This window comes from Bufo bufo, chromosome 6, assembly GCF_905171765.1.
Source record: "Bufo bufo chromosome 6, aBufBuf1.1, whole genome shotgun sequence".
NCBI lineage: Eukaryota > Metazoa > Chordata > Amphibia > Anura > Bufonidae > Bufo > Bufo bufo.
This window is the reverse complement of record NC_053394.1, coordinates 238614513-238622129: the sequence shown is the minus strand read 5'-3', so window position 1 is coordinate 238622129 and position 7617 is coordinate 238614513. Positions and strand designations below refer to the sequence as shown.

Below are 7617 nucleotides of genomic sequence, written 5' to 3'. Positions count from 1 at the left end.
TGTAGTTAAGGGGCTGTATATAGGTATGTGGTGTACAATGATAACATGTTCCAGGATAGTCTGCAGTCTTTGTAGCTCCATCATCATTATACCACCTGTAATTTGGTTGGTGCTCCTGGTGGTAATATGGGTGTTTCACAGTGGTGTCTGGTGCTGCACGGTAGTATTTATCTGCTAGTGAGTCGCTGGAATCATAATGGAATAGCAGGTGAAGAACAAGCAGAAAAAGTTTGAGAAGACCTGTAAGGGCACGTCTGTGTTGGAGACTCTTTTTCGGGGTCTCCGTCACAAATTCCGCCAAAAAGAAAGAATAAAAATATTCTGCATACAGGACTTTTTTTCCATTAAAAAAGCAGACACCCAAACAGAAACTGAACGGGTCCATTATAGTCAATGTTTTACACCTTTGGTCTCAGTTATATTATGAATCCAACATTTCTGTTATTTTCATAAGGAAGAAATAAAACAGAAATAACTAGTGGTGATATGGACGTGGCCTAAGCTGTTGTCAATTAACAATACAAAAAAGCTACACAGATTGTGACTGTGTGTACCTTCTGGCACATCATTTATCATAGCTAAATATTATTGTATTTACAAATTGAATTAATCATATTCTGTGATATTTCATTAAGGAAACGTATCACATTTTCATCATTGCAACCACATTAGGCAGAAACTGAAAAGGAACCTCCCTGCCTTTCGGGGAAAATGCATAAACATTAAATGCTAATGGTACATACCAATATGTTTCACAACACACAGGGTCTCTGAGTAAGAGAGGCAAATATGCTGGCAATGATCTTCATTATTGTCTTTCCAGCATATATAAACCCTTGGCTGGCAGGGACTAAGCATATTGCAGCAATTGCATCCAATTCTCTCACAATCACCAGCTGAATTATTTTAAGAATAATGTCTGGAGTAAAGGGACACCAGAAGAAAACCCCAGAGCCATGTGCACCACCACCCCAACAGCACCAGGATCGTGAGTATCCTCTTTTTATGTAGGCATGCAAGTGAATGGCATGAGGACATGCCACTTGGGCTATATCAGCCTATGACAAGTTCCCCAGAAAAACTTCACTTTTATAGTAGGGATGGCAATCTGACTTCAGCATCAGAACCAGAATCAATTGGCATAGACGTCAGGAAAGTGGTCAACATTTTTTTGCCAGATATTTTACCTGATCTTGCACCAGGCTTTGGGGGCCCTAAATTGTAATAAGGTTGGGAATCACATGTGAACAAGTTCAATTTTTTAAGACTACTACTGCTAAATTACTGCACTGTAGATAAACATCTGTATAACATTTTAGATTAGGTGGTTGGATAATTGTAAATAATAGTAATAACAAGAGTATTCAAACTCTCAAAAGAATAGCATCAGTTTGGCATAATGGGGGTCATTTACTGACCAGCATTTCAAACACCAGTTTTAGTGAAAACCCCAGTAGAGGAAGATCTGACCAATTTATTAAGTGGTGCCCACCAGAACTGAAATCTCCTCTAGCCAGGATTAGGCCTCTTTCACAACAGAAGTTCGGGCTTGGGATCGGTGTTCTGTAGATTGTATTATTTTCCCTTATAACATGGTTATAAGGGAAAATAATAGCATTCTTAATACAGAATGCATAGTACAATAGGGCTGGAGGGGTTAAAAAAATAAAATAATAATTTAACTCACCCTAATGCACTTGCTCGCGCAGCCCGGGATCTCTTCTGTCTTCTTTTTTGCTGTGTGCAGGAAAAGGACCTGTGGTGACATCACTCCGGTCATCACATGGTCCATCACATGGTCCATCCCCCATGGTAAAAGATCATGTGACGGACCATGTGATGACCGGAGTGATGTCACCACAGGTCCTTTTCCTGCACACAGCAAAAAAGAAGACAGAAGAGAAACCGGGCTGTGCGAGCAAGTGGATTAAGGTGAGTTTAAATATTTTTAATTTTTTTAACCCCTTCAGCCCTATTTTACTATGCATTCTGTATTCAGAATGTTATTATTTTCCCTTATAACCATGTTATAAGGGAAAATAATAATGATCGGGTCCCCATCCCGATCGTCTCCTAGCAACCGTGTGTGAAAATCGCACCGCATCCTCACTTGCTTGCGGATGCTTGCGATTTTCACGCAACCCCATTCATTTCTATAGGGCCTGCGTTACGTGAAAAACGCACAAAGAGGAGCATGCTGCGATTTTCACTCAACGCACAAGTGATGCGTGAAAATCACCGCTCGTGTGCACAGCCCCATAGAAATAAATAGGTCAGGATTCAGTGCGGGTGCAATGCGTTCAACTCACGCATCGCATCTGCGCGGAATACTCGCCCGTGTGAAAGGGGCCTTAGGAGTAGATTTCTGGTGTAATGTGTACCAGTTTTCTGGTTGTTAAAGGGGTTGTCCGGTCTTCTCATATTGATGACCTATTCTCAGATCATCCCCACCGTGCAGTAGTGAGCAGGTGTAATTACAGCTCCCACGTCCCGTTCATTTGAATGGATTAGTTACAGTTACATTCCGTCCCATTCAAGTGAAACTGTAATTACAAAGGGCAGGGCTATGAAGACGGCCAAAGCAGAGAGCAGTTCTGTGTCCAGGATACTTAAACAGGTCAGGGGGAGTTCACATCACTGTTTCATTTTCCGTTCTGATCTGACAGGGAAAAAAAGCCAGAAAAAAGCCAAAAAAGCCATTTCTGTTTTTTAGACAGAAAAAAGTACTGCATTGCATCCAAATCTCTGATGAAAATGGCTCAAACGGGTGCCAAATGTGCAACAGGATCCGTTTTTTTTACAGGATCCATTTTTTTAAGGATCCTAGTTTTTATTTTTAATGTTCTGATAGATCAGAAGAATATAAACTGAAACAGTGAGGTGAACTCTCCCTTAATAAAAGGGGGGGGGGGTTAAAAGGATTTCTTACTTATAGGGGTTTTCTGAGACTTAAACACTGATAACCAATCCTCTGGATAGGTCATCAGTATCTAATCAGTGGGGGTCTGACACCTGGGACACCCGCAGATCAGCTGTATGAAAAGGCAGCCACCGTCGCAGTAGCGCTCCGGCCTTCTTTCAGTTTCTTAACCCCTTAAATACTGATGACTAATCCTCTGGATAGGTCATCATTATCTGATTGGTCTGGGTCCCGGGTGTCGATCAGCTGTTCAAGAAGGCAGCGACACTCACAGTAGCGCCCTGGCCTTCTCAGAGCTTTTCGCAGACCAGTGACTATACATCAATCAATCACATGACCTAGACACAGCTCAGCCCCATATAAGTGAATGGGGCTGAGCTGCAATACCAAGCACAGCAGATATACAATTTACAGTGCTGTGCTTGGTAAGCATGGAGAAGGATGCAGTGCTCACAGGAACACTGGTGCCTTCTCAAACAGCTGATTAGCGGGGATCCCTGGTGTTGGACCCCCACAGATCAAATACTGATGACCTATCTACTCCCACACCCAGCAGTACTTGTGAACAGATCTATACTTACCTGATCCTCTACACGCTTTTCCGACTCAATGATGGCTACTGTTGTATATGTCTGTAAATAGGTAGGGGATGAGGGAAAAGGTTGAATCATGAATGCAAAGGACTCAATGATTTCTAGAAAAGAAAAAGAAAAAGAAAAAAAAAGAAAAGAAAAGAAAAGGCTAAATATATTAATAACTGCTGCTAAATGAGTGATCTGACATTCAGAATTTTTTAAATTCTTTAATTCAAGTATTTTTCTCATGATAAATTCCATTGAAGTGAATGTGCAATTCATTTATATTTTTTTATTCCAGCTTGTAAACCAGAGCCACAATGTGAGGAACCCATTCAACAAGGTAAGATAAAAAAAATCTGGTTCTCTGTCTGCATGTAAACTCTGCTAATCGATGACAAAAAAAAAATGGTTGTTCTAGATCAGAATTTTTTTAAAAATCTATGATAATATATTATGGGCCTCTAAATAATGCCAGTTTTGTGTGATTTGTTACTTTATTTTAGTTTGCGAGCCTGAACCAGTGTGTGAACAACAATGTCCTCCACCTCAGGGTAAGCACAAGTGAATGCTTGAAAGTAATGGAATATATACAGTAGTTTATTTCAGACTTTTCATGAAACAAGTAGGGGCTATTGTCTAGGACCCTCAGTGACTGGTCAGAGAACATAAGCACACTGGGGGGCATTTATCAAAGTGTTTATAACACTAGTGTGGCATAAAGTCACAAGATATGGCGCCCCTTAACTTGTGACTTTTTAAAAGTCTTGAGGAAAAGTGGGGATTAGTAGAAGGGAAAGAGCCTCCCAAGGTCTGATGAATTTACTATCATTTACACCAGATGATCAAATCTACAGTACGCTATCTCATAGCTGGTGTAGAATTGAAAGTCTGGCGCAAAGACTACCAAGACTGACATTTGTAACGATAGAGCTACATCTGAACAGCTGATCTGCAGGATGTCAAACCCCTGATGATCAGCTAATGATGGCATATCCTGAGGAGTCCAGACAACCCCTTTGAGTCTTCTCATATATGTGAAATTTCTGAAAAAGTTGCCTGTTTTCAACATATAAGCTTCTCATACCCTATCTAAATTATAATAATACTTTCTTATACTTTCTTGCAGAGATATGCACACAGTCTAGTCAAAAGAAGGACAACATTGGTGTTAAGAAGTAAAACAATGAACTCCTAAAGATGGAACTAAAGCCTTGAAATTTATTATGATCTATCTGCTGTACGGTTGCCCATCAGAAATGTATTGATTAAGTTATATAGTGAACTGATGTAAAAATGATGCAATTCAATAAATGAAGACACATATTAAATCATAAAATATATCTTGTCAATTTATGAAAAGCTAATATTTGAAGATATTTCATGATCCATACTTATCTGAGATAAGATGAAAAATTGCTGATTTTACTTCATATTCCGAAGAATTAGCCAGTGGTTATAGCTCTGTATTAATAATGCAAAGCTAATGCTAAGCAGCCAATAATGATGAAAACTTGCTGAAAATTAACTGCATGAATAGCATTCATTTCAGGCAGGGGTGTACATAAAACTCATTGGGCTCTATATGTAGCAAGAATCTGAATAGCTTCTGTCATTGTGGTAGAGCGCAGGAGTGGAGTCAGTACTGGTGACAATCCTGGATACAGTCAGGTCTAGACTGCTCAGTCTAGTCACAGTGCAATGCGTGCTTGGAGAGGAACAGGGCTGGGGCAATGCATTTGAATGCCTCTGGCAGATGGTATCCCCTTTGTTGAAATAATTAAAAACTATCTTAGGGTGGGTTCACACTGGCTTTCCATTATAAAATGGTTATAACGTAACGTAACGGAATCCATAAAATGGAAGGACGGATCCGTTCTTCTGCTCATAGACTTCTATTATGACGGAATGCAAAACGGAAGCCTTTAAAATGCATTCCGTCTGCTTTCCGTCCTAATAGAAGTCTATGGGAATCAAAACTGTTCTGTCTGGGTCCAGTTATGCAAGATGGAAAACAAAGTCCTGTCGACAGGACTTTGTTTTCCGTCTTGCATAACGGGACCCAGACGGATCCGTTATGCTTTCCCATAGACTTCTATTAGGACGGAAAGGAAACCGTTTTGCATTCTGTCTGGGCATTCCGTTATTTTCCGTTATAACCATGTTATAACAGAAAGCCATAATGGAATCCCTAACGCTAGTGTGAACCCACCCTTACTTGTTAATAAAAAATAAAAATAAAAACATTTTACATGGTGCAGACAGAATACTACAGGATTTAATCCAGTCCCTCAACTGATGTTTCTCTGACTGCTGAAGAACCTCCTAATACAAACCTCAGCTGCTGCAGAATATAATAATACATATCTCAGTTGTTTCAGGACATCAAAAATACACACCTCAGCAAGTGCAGAACCTACACAGAGTAGTGATGTGGCAGCAGCATGAGGAGACCACACAGTGGCCCAATGACATAGTATTGAGGTGGCAGCAGCATGAGGAGACCACCGAGTGGCCCAGTCACATAGTGTTGAGGTGGCAGCAGCATGTGGAGACCACAGAGTGGTGAAGTGGTAGCAGTATGAGGAGACCACAGAGTGTTAATGTGGCAGCAGCATGAGGAGACCACAGAGTGGTGAGGTGGCAGCAGCATGACAAGACCACAGAGTGGCCCATTGACATAGTGTTGAGGTGGCATCAGCATGAGGAGACCACAGAATGGCCCAGTGACATAGTGGTGAGGTGGCAGCAGCATGAGGAGACCACAGAGTGGTGATGTGGCAGCAGTATGAGGAGACCACAGAGTGGTGATGTGGCAGCAGCATGAGGAGACCACAGAGTGGCACAGCAACATAGTGGTGATGTGGCAGCAGCATGAGGAGGCCACAGAGTGATGAGGTGGCAGCAGCATGACAAGACCACAGAGTGGCCTATTGACATAGTGTTGAGGTGGCATCAGCATGAGGAAACCACAGAATGGCCCAGTGACATAGTGGTGAGGTGGGAGCAGCATGAGGAGACCACAGAGTGGTGATGTGGCAGCAGTATGAGGAGACCGCAGAGTGGTGATGTGGCAGCAGCATGAGGAGACCACATAGTTGCACAGCAATATAGTGGTGAGGTGGCAGCAGCATGAGGAGACCACAAAGTGGTGAGGTGGCAGCAGCATGACGAGACCACAGAGTGACCCATTGACATAGTGTTAAGGAGGCAGCAGCGTGAGGAGATCACAGAGTTGCCCAGTGACATAGTGTTGAGGTGGCAGCAGCATGAGGATACCACAGAGCGGTGGGGTGGCAGCAGCATGACAAGACCACAGAGTGGCCCATTGACATAGTGTTGAGGTGGCAGCAGCATGAAGAGACCACAGAGTGGCCCAGTGACATAGTGGTGTGGTGGCAGCAACATGAGAAGACCACAGAGTGGCCCAGTGACATAGTATTGAGGTGGCAGCAGCATGAAGAGACCACAGAGCAGTGGGGTTGCAGCAAAAGAAGGAGATCACAGAGTGGCACAGTGACATAGTGTTGAGGTGGCAGGAACATAAGGAGACAACAGACTGGCCCAGTGGCATAGTGGGGAGGTGAAAGCAGCATGAGGAGACCACAGAGTACTGATGTGGCAGCAGCATGAGGATACCACAGAGTAGCCCAGTCATATAGTGTTGAGGTGGCAGCAGCATGAGGAGACCACAGAGTGGTAATGTGGCAGCAGCATAAGGAGACCACAGAGTGGTGATGTGGCAGCAGCATGAGGAGACAACAGAGTTGCCCAGTGACATAGTGTTGAGGTGGCAGCAGCATGAGGATACCACAGAGCGGTGGGGTGGCAGCAGCATGACAAGACCACAGAGTGGCCCATTGACATAGTGTTGAGGTGGCAGCAGCATGAAGAGACCACAGAGTGGCCCAGTGACATAGTGGTGAGGTGGCAGCAGCATGAGAAGACCACAGAGTGGCCCAGTGACATAGTATTGAGGTGGCAGCAGCATGAGGAGACCACAGAGCAGTGGGGTGGCAGCAAAAGGAGGAGATCACAGAGTGGCACAGTGACATAGTGTTGAGGTGGCAGCAACATAAGGAGACAACAGACTGGCCCCGTGGCATAGTGGGGAGGTGAAAG

General features: G+C 43.3%; 1 long non-coding RNA gene across 1 annotated transcript; it reads left to right on the top strand.

Annotated features, from left to right (window-relative positions):
* Window positions 1–825: 825 nt before the first annotated feature.
* LOC121004681 lies at window positions 826–4826 on the top strand. The gene is made up of 4 exons (XR_005779808.1): window positions 826–988; window positions 3797–3838; window positions 4002–4049; window positions 4625–4826. It is a non-coding gene; the product is annotated as an uncharacterized LOC121004681 (long non-coding RNA).
* The last annotated feature ends 2791 nt before the right edge of the window (window positions 4827–7617 follow it).